Here is a 16,033-nt window from a genome sequence, read left to right as displayed (position 1 = left end):
TTGATTTGATTTACTACTATACAGTATATAAATAGTAAATTTAATCAAGTTGATTCGATTTACTACTTATACAGTTAATTGTATTTATTCTATATTAACTTTAAAATATAAATGTCAATAAAGAAATATTCTTCATTTGTAAAATATAAAAAAATCCAAACGAATAAGAATAGAAATTTAAATTTTATGTTTTAGTTCAAATTCCATCTTATAAATTCAAAATGGAATCATAAACGATTTCTAAAACTTCGTTAAAAATCATCCTTTGACTCGTTAACACCTAAAAAATCATTACTGGGACTTTTGATATTGAAAAAGTTACTATAAAGTATAGTCCTGCAAAGTGGTATAAGAGTTAACATTTGATTTTGTTAGAGTCAGAAGTAGCAGATAGTTATACAATATAAAATGATAAACTATATTGACACAATATGTAACTTGAGAAATAATTAAAATATTATATCAAATTAAATTATCACTAAATTTGTGAAAATTAAGTGTAGAACAAACGCTTTGATGATGTTACTTCTAACTCTAACTTGGATTTTTCAGAGCATAATATCATCAAAACGTAAGTTCTACACTTAATTTCACAAATTAAATGATCATTTAATTAATATAATATTTTAATTATTTCTCAAGTTACATATTGTGTCAATATAGTTGATTATTTTATATTGTATAACTATCTGTTACTTGATTACTTCTGATTTTAATAAAGGGTGAAGTACGAAGAGTACGTACTCTTTCAAAATGCTCTGCTAGGGTTTTTTCTAGAACAGAGTTCTTGTGCCATCTAGGACAATGTTTGACTTTTGTCAATTCCTTTCTTTATTCCCTTCTTTATTCCTTTCCTTTAATTCGCCATGAGAGTTCTTTCATGGAACTGTTCGGGTTTGGGGAGACTCCTGACTGTCCATAACCTTAAAGGGATGTGCCAATCCCACTCTCCCGAGACTGTGTTTATATGTGAAACAAAAAATCAATCTCATCTGGTGGAAAGTAAATTGAGATATTGTCATTTTAGCATGGAAGGAGGGTACATCGGTTGAGATTCTTGCTGAAAAAGAGTTTTTTATAGCTGCCAAGGTAACTGATCCTGCTTTGAACTATTTTTGGGGGCTGATTGCGGTACATTTAAATAGCTTGGATGGGATTCGGTCTACCCAATACACTGAATTTTCCTCTTTTGTACAACGTTTCTTTGGAAAGGTGGTCATTATGGGTGATTTTAATGCTATAGTGAGCCTCAATGAGAAGGAAGGAGGGGGTTAAATCAACTTCATTTATTTTTGAATTTGTAAATTTTATTGATGGTGGTGGACTGAAGGACTTGGGTATGATTGGGAGAAGGTTCACCTATACTAATAGGCAACGAGAGCAGGACCAGATCAGAGAGCAGCTTGACCGTGCACTTGCAAACGGTGAGTGGATGGATCGTTTTTCGTCAGCCTTGCTGTCTCAGCTCACAGAAAATGGTTCCGATCATGCGCCTATCCTCTTTGATACAAATCCTTCTATGAAAAAATCTGCAACGGAGGTTTAAGTTTCAGGAGAGGTGATGTGGTTTAGAAGAAATTCGGGTAATTATCATTGAAGTTTGGAAGGAATGGGTGGATGGCTCAACAATGTTTGTTTTTGGCTCAAAAGTTGAAGCATTTTAGGCACCGTATTATTGAATGGCAGCAACAAAACAAATTTAATTCGAAGAAGGACATTGATGAACTCACATCTCAGCTTAAAATCCTCAGAGAGGAGGGTATTACAGGGGAAAGACAGATTGAAGTTTTGAAAAATAAACTTGAGGATGCTTACTTTAGGGAGGAAAGCTATTGGAAGGAGAAATCTCGTGTAAAGTGGCTAAAAGAAGGGGACAGATACAAGTTTCTTTCACCAATCATTTCAATCCAGATTCGGAGAAATAAAATTTGAAAACTGGAAAAGAATGGTACGTATGCTACCACCTGTGAGGAAATTGCACAAGTAGCTGAAACATACCTCAAGGATATCTTCACATCGATTGACCAAGCTAATCTGGCACATGCATTTGAAGATTTTGTTTTAGCAACCAGGAACAGAAAATTAACTAGACTGATCAGTTTTGATGAGGTAAAACGTGAGGTCTTTAGTGTTCACCCCCCAGAGCGCCCCTGGTGATGATGGATTTATGGTTAAATTCTTTCAATTCTATTGAAGTTTAGTAGGGGAGAATATTTTTAAGGTTGTTCGCAGTTTCTTTGTCAGTGGTAGACTACTCAAGAGCTTCAACCATACACAAATCTATCTCATTCCTAAGATTCCTAATGCAAAGGATATGACACAGGTTAGACCCATTAACCTTTCCTTAGTTGTGTATAAGATTATTTCTAAATTACTAGTTCATCAGCTATAGAAATTTATGACTTAAAATTGCTAAACCATTAAGCAACCTCTTCGTTGCTGACATTCCTTTTTGTTTTACTGATGACTGCATGCATGTCTTTGAGACTCTAAAAACTAATCATGTGTCTCCACCCATCAGAGTTCCTCCTAATTGGGATTTACCTTTTGAGTTTATGTGTGATGTTAGCGACTATGCTATAGGAGCTATTTTGGGGCAGAGACAAGACAAGCTATTGCAAGCCATATACTATGCAAGTCGTGTCTTAAATGATGCCCAAAAGAATTACATGACTACAGAAAAAGAACTTTTAGCTGTGGTTTATACATTTGATAAGTTTAGGTCCTATCTAATTGATTTGAAAGTTATTGTTTACATTGACCATGCTGCACTTAAGTATCTCTTGACCAAGCAAGACGCTAAACCCAGATTGATTAGGTGGGTGCTTCTTCATCAGGAGTTTGACACTGAGATCAGAGACCAGAAGGATTCGGAGAATCAAGTAGCTAATCACCTCTCTAAATTTGAACCTGAAGAAGCAGTGGTTCACCCTCATTCCAGTGAATAAAGCTTTCCCTAATGAGCAGTTCTTTGTTATACATGGAGCCCCTGGTTTGTAGACATAGCAAACTACAAGGCCAGTAGGATGATTCGCAAAGAATTCACTAAACAGCAGGTTAAGAAGCTGCTCCATGATGCAAAGTATTTTATATGGGAGGAACCTTATCTATTCAAGAGATGCTCAGATGGAATCATCGGAAGGTGTATAAGAAAGAAACACAGCAAGTGCTCTGGCACTGTCATGGTTCCAAATATGGTGGCTATTTTGGTGGAGAGAGGACTGCATCAAAAGTCCTCCAATGCGGCTTCTATTGGCCTTCTCTCTTTCGAGATGCCAGAGACTTTTTGAGGAACTGTGACGAGTGCTAGAGAGCTGGAAATTTACCAAAGCATAATGAGATGCCACATCAAGCTATATTGGAAGTAGAGTTGTTTGATGTGTAGGGAATCGATTTCATGGGACCATTCCCTCCCTCATCCTCAAACGCCTACATTTTAGTGGCTGTAAATTATGTGTCCATGTGGGTAGAGACAGTGCCGTTGGCCACCAATGATGCCAAGGTTGTGATTAGCTTTCTTTAAAGGTACATATTCAACAGGTTTGGTGTCCCATGGACCTTAATCAGTGATGGGGGCAGTCACTTCTGCAACAAACAGCTGGATTCTCTTTTTCAGAGACACGGAGTCTGACATTAGGTATCTACTCCCTATCACCCTCTAAAAAGTGGACAGATGGAAGTCTCTAATAGAAAACTCAAACGGAGTTTAGAGAAGACTGTGAGTACTTCAAGGAAGGACTGGGCTGGGAAGATAGATGATGCTCTCTGGGCTTACCGGACGACTTTCAAGACTCCTATCGGCATGTCCCCTTATCAGCTGGTCTATGGAAAAGCATGTCACTTACCAGTGGAGTTGGAGCATAGAGGTTATTGGGTTACTATGTTCTTGAACTTTGATTCCAAGGCTGCAAGAGAAAATAAGCTCCTCCAACTCAATGAACTTGATGAATTCCGAACCACAGTTTATGAGAATACCAAGCTCTACAAAAAGAAAACAAAAGTGTGGCATGATAAGAAGATAGTAACCAGAACATTTGAGACAGGCCAGAAAGTTCTTCTCTTTAACTCAAGGCTCAAGGTATTTCCAAGAAAGCTGAAATTCCGGTGGTCAGTACCTTTTCTGGTCACTAAAGTGTCTCCCCATGGTCATGTGGAAATCATGGAAGAAAACTCCGACTGGAGGTTCATTGTCAATGGCCACAGGTTGAAGCACTATCTTAGTGGTGATGTTGATCACTAGAGGACCACTCATCTTCTTACTTAGCAGAGTTAAACCGTCAAGCTAGTGATGTTAAAGAAGTCTTATTGGGAGGCAACCCAATCTTTAGTATCCTTTCGTTTCATTATTTTGTTTCTATTCTTCTCTTATTTCTTAGACTTCATTATTTTTATTTGTATTTAGGTCATGCAAAATGATTGAAATAGAAACATGGAGGCTTTGGAGAGACAGGAGAATGTTTTGAAGCTGAAGGAGCATTCTGGACTCCTAGCGTTTGGGGCATCTATTCGGCATTTAGCACCGAGAGTGCGAGCAGCAAAGGAGGCTGGCCACTGGACTCCTGGCATTTAGCACCGCTATTCGGCATTTAGCGCCAAGGGTGCCACACAAGAAGATTTGGGTGCTGGCACCTTGGCGTTTAGTGCCACTTCTGGGCGTTTAGCACCAGGTGCACGACTACCAAGGGGGACGCTCTCAGGAAACTTGGTGTTTAGCACAACTAGCTGGCGTCTAGCGCCAACTTGGAGAAAGAAAAAGGAGAGCTCTTGGGGGTATGGTGTTTAGCGCCAGGTATTGGCGTTTAGCACCAGGTTATTCAAAAAAAAAAAAAAAAGCTGGTGTTTAGCGCCAGGTGCGCTACACACCAAGTTTGGTGTTCGGGAGGTACGGCGCTAAACGCCACATCACCAGCGTGTAGCGCCAAGTACGTTGTAACCACCCCTTTCTTTCTGAATTCAAATTTTGAAATCAAACCCCTTGATTCTCTTTCCTTCTCCTCGATCCTCTCCCCCTACCCCTCAGACCCCTCCCCCCCCCCCCCCCCCAAATCTTCACTTTCTCGAAATATTTTTCCCTTTCCCCAAATTTTTCCCCCTCATTATTACCCCTTTTCTTTCTTCATTCCCCTCTTCCCCCACTCTTCCTTCCCTTCTTCCATTCCCATATCTCCCTCTATCTCCCTCCATTCTTTTTTTTTGTTATTTTTCTTAACCTCCTCCGACCTTCCTTCCTCTCATACACGTTACCTTTCCCCCTTACTCCTCATCCCTCTATTTTTTTCTGTTCTTCCCTGTTTCGTAGTTGTTTTTTGCTTGAGGACAAGCAAATTTTAAAGTTTGGTGTTGTTGAGCAAGCTCTTTCTTTTTATTATCAATGACACCAAAGGGTCAAGAATCTACATCAATGAAGAGAAAAGGAAAAGGAAAAGCACCAGAAACATGCCCTTTTAATGCAACACGGTCCATACAAAGTTGCATGAGGAACACTTCTTCGAGCTTACGAACAAGAAAAAGGTGATTTCAGAGGTTAGATTCGATCTCAAGCTGGATGAATATCTAGAAATCTGGCACCAAATTACTCAAAGAGGTTGGAAAGTTCTGACCAATCCACATACTAAGGTATGCCAACTAAAGGTCCAAAAGTTCTATGGGAATGCTTGGATTACATATAGAGATGTTCATGGTGTGAATGCAAAAGACTACCACACCTTTGTACGTGGAAGAGCCTTCGACTTTAGTTCGAGGAGTATGAGAGAGATGTTATGCTTACCACCTCCAAGTAACCTCCCACGGTTGGATGCTTATGATGAGAGGATGAGCTAGGATAGGAAATATGAGCATGTGCTTGCAGACATTTGCCTTCCACATGCTTAGTAGAAAATGGGTACAGACAGCTATCTGAATCAATTGGGACGAAGTGACCTCAAAATAGTGGCAATGGGTGGTTGGAATTTATCCAACGTTCCATTGTTCCAACAAGCAACCACTCTGAAGTTACTGTTGACAGAGCCAATATGATCCATTACATCATGATAGGGTATAAGGTAGATGTGAGTGTAATAATTCCTCAACAAATATATCACATCGACTCAAACCCCTCATCACATGCTAAGTTAGCCTTTTTCTCATCTCATTCACCACCTCTATGAAGCTGCGAGGATGAACTTGGAGAATGATTTTCTTACCCCTTTTGAGAGGCCAATCTCCAAGAAGCAAATGGAACATGCAAGGTTGGTAGTTGGGAGAAAAGGCCAAGCTGAAGAAGAAGAAGTTTTGCAAGCTCCTCCGCCTTAACAAGAACAACCCCTCATGCCTCAAGGACAATATTTCCCGCCTCAAGAGTATTGGCAACAACTTACTGCATCCTTTGAGAAAATGAGGGTGAATCAAGGTAGTCACGGTGTCCTCCTCAATCAGATTGTGAATGAACAAGAGAATCAACGCCTTGAGCTTCTCCGAGTAAGACAAGAGATAAGAAGGTTGAGAGATCCACAAAGAGCACAACCTGACGAGGGGGATGACCACAATGATCATTGAGGTGGTTGAGTTCTTTTCATGCTTGTTTTCCCTTTTCTTTATGATTATGTTATGTTTCTGTGTCCTGTTTAAATTTCGGACATTTGCATCATTTCCATTTTTTTGTTTTTAGTTAGCTTTTGTTTTTATTTTAATGATGCCTCATATATTGTTCTTCAAGTATTATTCAAAAAAAAAAGAAAAAAAGAGTGGTGTTAATGCATTAGAAGTTAATTTTATTTAACAAATGTCTTATCAACACGCATATGGCGGTATATACTTGTGATTATGAGTCCATAAAAGAAAATGATGTATGAATGACCTTGGAAAAGAGGAATGTTGATTCTTGATGAACAGGGACTTATAGAAGTGTTATGAAACCTCCAAAAACAAATAAGAGATTGGTCCTTGAATCAAAAGAATCAAACAAGAAAAAAATTATAAAGAGGGAAAAGAAAAAGCAAGAAAAAGAAAAAAAAATTAATAAAAAGATCAAAAGAAAATAAAGTTGCAAAGCTTTGAGCATCAATGGCTGAGACCTAGTTATGTGCCAGTGGTGTCTATTGTCCAAGGAAGAGCTGGGATGATTAGATCTGTGGGGTGCTTTATCACCCGATAACTTGGACCAACTAGTCCGGATTATCGATCGAAAGTCCGTTACCAAAAGCCGCCTTGAAACAGGAAATTTAGTAGTCCAAAGAGTCTCTGGGCATCAATATTTGGGGATTCAAAGCTTCAGCTATATGCTTGTGGTACAACTGTGTCAAGGAGAGGCTTGAGTAACTAGATCTACAGGGTGCCTCATCACCCCATAATCTAGACCAACTGGTTCGAGATTATCGATCGAATGCTCACCATCAAGAGATGCCTTGAGACGGAGCATTTATAGTTGTCAATAGAAAAAGTTCTCTCTATTTTAAATGAAATAATTCAAGGATCAACCAAGGTTTCAAAGAAGAGAGATTTCATAACATTATCTGAGTTCTAGTTTTGTTAAGATATTGATATTCCCAAGATTTCAAGGAGAAGTAAAATGCAAGGAGCCACTCATTATCATAGTGTTGCTAAACCCCACTCATAAGATAGACAAGAGCTTCAATGAGAACTCAACTCTTAATCAAACCCATTCCAGTTTTCTTTTATGTGAGTTGCTTGAGAACAAGCAACACTTTAAGTTTGGTGTTGTGATGCATGAGCATCATAAGTATCTTTTCTGTATGATTTGTATGGTGAGTTGTTGATTTTCTAGAGGATTTAGGTGATTTATACCCTAGTGGATGCTACTTTGAGTTGTTGTGGCCTTTTGTTGATTCCAGGTAGCATTTGGGGTAAAGATCGGGCAGAATTCATGAGAAGAAAAGCAAGAAGGGAGCTCTCACAACCCTCTCTGGCATTGTGACGCTAAACGCCACTCTCCCAACATTTAGCGCCGGACTTAAAGCCCTTACATCCCCCTCTGCCATGTTGGCACTAAACGCCACATCATCGGCGTTTAGTGCCGGGCCAAGGAAACTTCTCATTCCTCTTTGCCACTGTGGCGCTAAACGCCACATACTCGGCGTTTAGCGCTGAGTCTTGGAACGTGTGTGTATGGTCTCTGGAAGGGTGGCGCTAAACGCCACCAATCTGGCATTTAGCACCAGCAGCGCATCATAGAGTGGTCCCCACGTCCGTCACTCAATCAGCAGCAAGAGTTATTTTATTTTATTTTTAAATCAAATAGAAAAGAAGAAAAGATATGATTAGGTTTAATTTAAGTTTTGAATATTTTAGGATTCACTATAAAAGGAGATATTAGAAGCCCTGCGCGGGGGGGGGGGTGGCTCTCTCTTCTTTGGCTCTTCTTTCACACTTTTTCAATTTTCACTTTTAGGATTTTCTCTGCACCATGAGCAACTAAACCCCCGTTGTTAAGATTAGGAGCACTATTTATTGTGATGGATTAATATTATTGTTCTTCTACTTTGATTAATGCACTGGTTTCTATTCAAGAATTGAGTTTCATTCTTCATCCTAAGGATTAGAGTATATTGGAAAATAACCCTAATCTAAATTGAATTCCTTTGAATCTTGGAAAAAGTTAAAATCATTGAAATTATGCTAGAATATTTTTTCTCATAACTCTTGAATTATCTGGATTTAATTTGATATGTGACATATAATCAGATTTCTTTTCGGTTCTTAAGAATTGTGTGGCTTATAAACTAGAGATCGTACTTAACCTTTAAGGATAATTAATTGATCAAAGAATTGACAGTTGATTAGGTTAGAAGAAGTTGAATTACTACGGAATTGGGGTTCAATTACCTAGGGTTTGCCATGATTTATATCTTTGCACAATCAAGTGGATGATTATGAATGTTAATCCAAAAATCTTAATACCTCTGATACCTTAACCCTCTTCTCATATTTTCTTCTCACACATTTACTATTTGCGTTACTTGATTCACTGTTTTATGCCTTTTGCTATTGAAACTCTATATTCTAATTGCCTGACTAGAATAATCAATGGATTATTACTTGTTTAATTCGTTAATCCTCGTGAAAATGATAACCTATTCTCGTGGTATTACTTGATACGATCCGGTGCATTTGCCGGTAGTTTGTGGTGTAAAACTCGCATCAAGGATCATTAAGACATGGGGATTAAGTGAATGCAAAAGACAATTTATATTGGAATATACTATTTTATGCATTTCATGTGGGTTGGCCCTAGTGGTTGAAGTATGTGAATGTATTCGGGCTATTGCAGTGAAGAGAGAAGAAGTTGCATTTTTTTGTAACTAAAACATGGAAACCAAGTCGAAATGGATAAAAAAGAAAGTCCGACCACAAAAACGTGTTGGTTTTGTAAAATCGACGGATGTTTGTAGTTGTGTTCTAAATACACCTTCTCTCTCTCACACACACAAGAAAGGACCCTAACTAAATACCCCCTCTCTCTCTCTGGAGTTCTAGCACCGCCAACAGCAGCAGCAGCCAGTGCCCGCCGTCTCCTCTTCAAGTGCTCAGTTTAGAAGACTAGCCCTAAACCCTGACTCACCGCCACTGCCGAACTGCTGTCGTCAGCCATAGGGAGTCATTGTTGTTAGTGTTCTAATAGGAAACTCACGCCGCCGCCACACTAGCATCACCCTCCCGCCTTAGATCCGTTGCGGACTTCTCACATCCTCGTCGGTCATGCTTGTTCTCTTTCCTGCATTGCTAACATGGTAGACCTCTCCTCGTCATCTCTCTTTGTTTTAAGGCTTCTCTCTCTCTCTCTCTATCTATCTATCTCTCTCTCTCTCTCTCCCCGACCTCTCTCTCTCTCTCTCTCTCTCACCGTGGGTAAGCAGCACTCCTCCATTGCTTCATTGAATCATTTTTTGAGCTAATTATTTTGTTAATTTCATCGGTATTGTTGTAATTGGATAATCAATCTTTCAAGTTTTTCCAAAGCAATTTGGCACATGAGCAGTACAATGAACTTTTTAGTGCAGGAGATGATATTAAACCTATTATGCATTGCTAATTAATTGTTATAGTAGGACTTGCAGACTTCACCGTAATAATTTCTTTACTTTATTCACCCTTTTAAGCTTAGAGGATTTCTCTTCTTTTATGTATTGTCTTATAATTTTGTATAAATTCTTTTTGTTGTTCTTTGTAAATTGACTTTATTTTTTCCAGTTGATTTTAATTTAATGTATTTAATTTACTTGCATGCTCTTCTTTCTTGGTTTCATTGTACTGGTGTTTATGAATGAAGTTCATTATTGAAATTCATTTTCTGTTAAAGTCCTGTTTAATAGTTCTTTGTTTTAGTAAGTTGCTTAACAGTCAAAGCTATTTGGTATTGAATTGGTTAAGGTCAAACTTTTCCTTTTTGTAAACTTCCTCTCCATTTTAGCAACTTTGCAGTTTGCTTCTTTGTTTTGTTCCTAATTTGTTGATATAAAAAATATAGAGGTAACTACCAAATCGGTACCCGGAAGATTCTGGCGCTGACAAAATGGTACCTGACTTTTGTTATTGACAAAATAGTCCCTAAAAGATTTTAAAATTTGACAAGCATGTCCCCGAACTCGCCGGAACAAATTTCCGGCAAGCACAATGCTGACATGGCCACCGTATTTTGGTGACCTGGCAAGCCACCTCCCAAACCCTAATTCCTCCTTCCCCAACGCAGACTCCCTTTCCTCTTCCTCCCCATCGCAGCCCACCCCCTACCCAACGCAACCCCCTCCCCCTCCCTCCCATCGCAACCCCCTTTTCTCTTTCTCCCTATCGCAGCCCCCTAACGCACACTCTCCCTTCCCTTTTCCCTTTCCTCTTCCTCCCCATTGCAGCCCACCCCCTACCCAACGCAACCCCCTCCCCCTCCCTCCCATCGCAACCCCCTTTTCTCTTCCTCCCCATCACAGCCTCCTAACGCACACTCTCCCTTCCCTTTTTCTCTCCATCGCAGCCCCCTTCCCTCTTCCTCTCATCGCAAATCATATAAAGACACATATAGAAAAAGAAGAAAAAAAAGTCAGTTACAAACCCCCCAAATTTCTTTTCTTTTGATCATACATCCAGATTCACAATGACCAACACATTCACAATAACCGCAAAAAACAGCAGAGGAAGAGAAGGATATCAATTGCTATAATAAGCAAAACCAAGGAAATCACGAAAACAAAATTATAGATGAACATCAAAAGCGTGACCCAGAGGTAAGTGATGAATAAAACGCTTGAAGACTTTGGAGATTGCGAAGACGGTGGAGAAAAAGGAGACATCTTTGTTGGTGTAGAGGGAAGCGACGGTGAAGACGACAGCGGTGATGGAGAGGAGAGAGAAGGCGAAGAGGAAGAGAAGGTAGCAAAACTGGATTGTGAGGAGAAGAGTCCATTCATGGTTAGCCTGGAAAGAGTCCTGATAAGGGTTCTGAAACTGAGTGAGAAATGGGTGTGTGAAGAGTGAGTGTGCGAGGATTGCGAATCAGAGAGGAAAAATTAGGGTTAGGGTTATGAGGTAGAACGTCTTGCAGCTCCTCTAGTGCTAGATCCATTATTCCTTCTTCTTCTTCTTTTTCTTCTTCTTCTCAAATTCTCGTTTTGGTTTGTGAATGCTGTGAAGGGATGTGATTTTGAGGTATCAGATTTTTGTTCTTCTTCATTGCAGAAATGAGATGAGATGAGATGATATGAGAGGGAGGGAGAAGGAAGAGGGCTGCGATGGGGAGGAAGAGAAAAGGGGGTTGCGATGGGAGGGAGGGGGAGGGGGTTGCGTTGGGTAGGGGGTGGGCTGCGATGGGGAGGAAGAGGAAAGGGAGTCTGCGTTGGGGAAGGAGGAATTAGGGTTTGGGAGGTGGCTTGCCAGGTCACCAAAATACGGTGGCCATGTCAGCATTGTGCTTGCCGGAAATTTGTTCCGGCGAGCTCGGGGACACGCTTGTCAAATTTTAAAATCTTTTAGGGACTATTTTGTCAATAACAAAAGTTAGGTACCATTTTGTCAGCGCCAGAATCTTCCGGGTACCGATTTGGTAGTTACCTCAAAAATATATAGTAATTAGTAGGTTAGAGTGGGTAAATAGATGCATTAGATGAATATTAGATTGGACCATAACCATAAGGAGATCCATTAAAAAAACAAACCATCATATCATTTTGATTTCTTAGAAAATTGTTAAAACATCCAACAATATTAAAGAATTCATTGAGTTAATTTTTTTAGTTAATGATGTTTTTGTTGATTGTTCATTTTCTAAATTATTAGGTGAAATTGTGAACCTTTGAATTATATTACCTTAGAAATGATTGAATTTAAATATTTAAAATCATATATTAAATTTTTTATAATCATTTGATATTTAATTAAATCAATTCAACCACAGTTTGACTCCAATCAGACCATTGATCATGTTGTCCGACCGGTTCACTGACCAGTTGTAACAACCTCACCACTAGAATGTCACGTTTTCGACTGTGCCACTCTGATAACGAGGATATTACGACATTTCTATATATAACTGTAATAAGTAGGAGCCTTTATCTGAAATCCTTATTGACTTTTCTTTGAAAAATTGGAAATATTTTTCTGTTATATGTACATACAAATCATCACAATACTTTTACATTCACTAGAATAATTACACAAGTAATATCCAACACATATCATAAAATCATAACTCATATCCCTCTTTACAAAATATAAATAACAATAAGGAAGGCGAAGGAAGACATCTAAGACAATAAAACAAATTCGCTTTACAAATAAACTAACGCACATCCAAAAGCTCAGTAATCTCTTCATAGGTTTCCTTGTCCATTTTCTAAAAAATATAGGGCTATAGGGGTGAGAACCTAACCTGAAGGCCTCAGTAGAGGGGTTTTAGAATTGTCATAGAAAGATATATAAAAGAAAGGCTATTTTACAGCAATGATAATTGCTTGTCTTATGAATCTTTTCTCTAAACTATCCTTTTCTTAAATCTCGATCATTGGGCATATTACTCACTTTCTACTTCTTTCAAGATTTACCATTCAGTCAATCATATAGTTAATCTCTTACAAGCCACCACACTTCACAATAAATCCGAACCAATAATCACAATCACAGATAATCAAACAGTTAAACAAACAATCACACATAGAAAACCATGATAACAAATAACACAATTAGCAGTTAAACAGATTATCAATTGGGCAAACTAAGCAATTATGCACGCCCAAACAATTACAAACAAATGCACATGATGCATGCCTATCCTACTTGCCGTGAGCTCACGTATCGATTAAATTGCCAGAACCCGACATGTAACACTCCGTTACCCTAAGCCTTACCTCTAGCCATAAAGCAAAGGATAACAAAATGCCATGATAGTTCTAAAGCTTATAATATATAATATATATCCAATAATTTATATAACTAGAAACCCGATGAAGGAGTAAAGCTCAAAGTCGCATAAAATGGAATTACGAAACGCGAAGCGTTCACAACCGTTAACTAAATGCGTAGGCACGGATAGAACATGACATAATATATATAAAACCTTGTAGATAGCTCTAGGATACACAAGGTAATAATTAAATTAAGTATGATCTACCAAGAAGAGGACTAGTCATAGCCTGCAGAGTTTATGCTAGCTAGTCAAACTGAAATACAAAAGAGTTTTGGAAGTTTAAGACAACTTATAAAACTTATCTCTCAAATCAAGCCTCTAAGGCCATAAAGTATAGAATACAAAAGGGTGAGAGAATAACTACAACAAAAGTAAAGTAAAATAAAGCATAAGAAATATTATCCTCCACTCTGTCACCATAACCGCAAACTCACCGAGGTGGGTTGCGACCTGCATCTGAAAAGCAACAGCATATGGTATGAGAACCGGAGGTTCTCAGTATGGTAACAGTGCCTAATATGTAAGATATAAGGTTCCGGGACACCAAAGGCAATACTAAAACTTCACATCGAAAATAGATATTCAAGCCTTAACAAATATAAATAACTTAAACCATAAACCATAAACAGGGTTATCTAAACGTAGGGGATTTCTAACTAATACTAATCACACCGATGTATCCTATAGCCTTCGCCAACCTAACCTCCACGCGATCCCATCGCCACCGCCTACCTAACCTCCTCAACACCAGACAAAACACAGATAATGCAAGCAAGTAAAACACAGGTAATATACATATAAAGCAAGTAAATCAGGAAGCAAGTAAGCATGTTATACATTTTAGGCAAGAGATGCAAATAAGCAAAGCAATCAAAACACTTAGAAGATGCACATGATGAATGCCTGTCCTAGTGGCTCATGATATCACTTGTTGATTATAAAGCCAATCCCGACGCAAAATCCAGACAACAACTCCTGGATTAGTCTCTCTGTTGCGCATACTCAGGAGGAATAATTCCAAGGGATAAGTGCCCTACCACCTTCTCCATCAGAGGGTAACGTTCCGAGGGAGAGTGCCCTACCACCTTCCTCTGGATGCCGTATGATTCCGTGGGTTAGTGCCCTACCACCTTGCAACCAGAGAGAAATGTGAGTGGGGAGCCCAGCTTCAACCCTCACATCTCAACATAGGCGGGAGACTCCCTTAGCCCCTATGCCGGCACCGCTACCTCGACAAGCGAGAGACTGTCACAACCCTTGCCCAAGGCGTATAGCGACTTACCAAAACAATGCATGTCACGTGAGCGCGAGACTGCCACAGCCCTCACACCTGAATGTAGGCGGGAGACTGCCACAGCCCCTACGACGGAGAAAAATGCATATCACAATCACATACTCCATCTCAGATATCACTACTCATAGCACAAGTCTGCATATACTCATCTCATTAACCATAATCATTCATTTCAAGTTCCAAACTCATCATCCATCATTAATATCTCAAGTTCATCATCAGCCTTGCTCCCCATTCGCTCACAAGACAATTTCACCTAACTGACATACCAAGCCTAAGTCACTGTCTTCTAAACTCATATAAATTACCAATTTAGTTCACTAACCCATCTTTATTCATCTTAAGGCCTAATTACCAATTATCAATATTAAATAGTAGATAAAAATTTTGGAAAGTTAGAGAACCCTTGGAAAGTGAAGAAAAACCATTTTTCAGCAAAACAGGGGCTGTGCGTACGCACACCCGTGCCATCCATATGCACACGTTAAAAAAACGCGTGTCTGCGTACGCGGCACCTGCTTGCATACGCGAGTGTACCAACCCGAAGGGAATGCTCGCGTCGCGTGTATTGGGTCGCGTACGCATGCTGTAATAAACTAAGAAAAATCTTAAAGCTGCAGAAATCATATTTTTATACCAAACTTCAAACGCTCATAACTTCCTCTACAAAACTCTATTTTTCGCAAATTTTATATCATTTTATTCTCTTGAAATATCTTTAATTTAAAACAAAAATCATTCAATTTCAATGTCTGAGGTTTAAGTTATGATTCGCCAAAGTTTACCAAAAATCAAGTTTTACACAAGAACATCAAAGTTCTCTAGTTTCCAAATTCCACAACCAAACCAAACCAAAACATACCCAATTTCATCACAAAACACTACCACATACTACACTTTACTATTCTATAGCACTTCAATCAACTCAACACCCATTTCACTCAATCTTTCCACCATAAATCCTCATAATTATCATTATTCAATCTCAATCTCAATAATCAATACCATTCACCAACAACAACATCATAATTCATCAATCATCATAATCACAAACAACAACAATACTCATCATATTAGTATCATAATTCATATATCACACATTCCAACACTCCATATCATCCTCTTCATCATCAAACATAAATTCACATATAATTAATCATGCACTAACATCATTCAATCCTAGCTTAGAGTCCACTAGTCTAAGTATCCAGAAACATTATATATTATATAAAAAAAAATTGAAACCACACATTGGCCGATTCCCACACAACTCAAAACACCAAGCTCGAACTCAAGTCTTCAAAACCATTAAGCTCACTCCAACAAACATCAAACCTCAATCTAACATCATA

The sequence above is a fragment of the Arachis ipaensis genome, chromosome B8 (assembly GCF_059453495.1).
Source record: "Arachis ipaensis isolate K30076 ecotype BB chromosome B8, ASM5945349v1, whole genome shotgun sequence".
In the NCBI taxonomy this organism is placed as follows: domain Eukaryota; kingdom Viridiplantae; phylum Streptophyta; class Magnoliopsida; order Fabales; family Fabaceae; genus Arachis; species Arachis ipaensis.
This window is presented reverse-complemented; position numbering follows the sequence as displayed.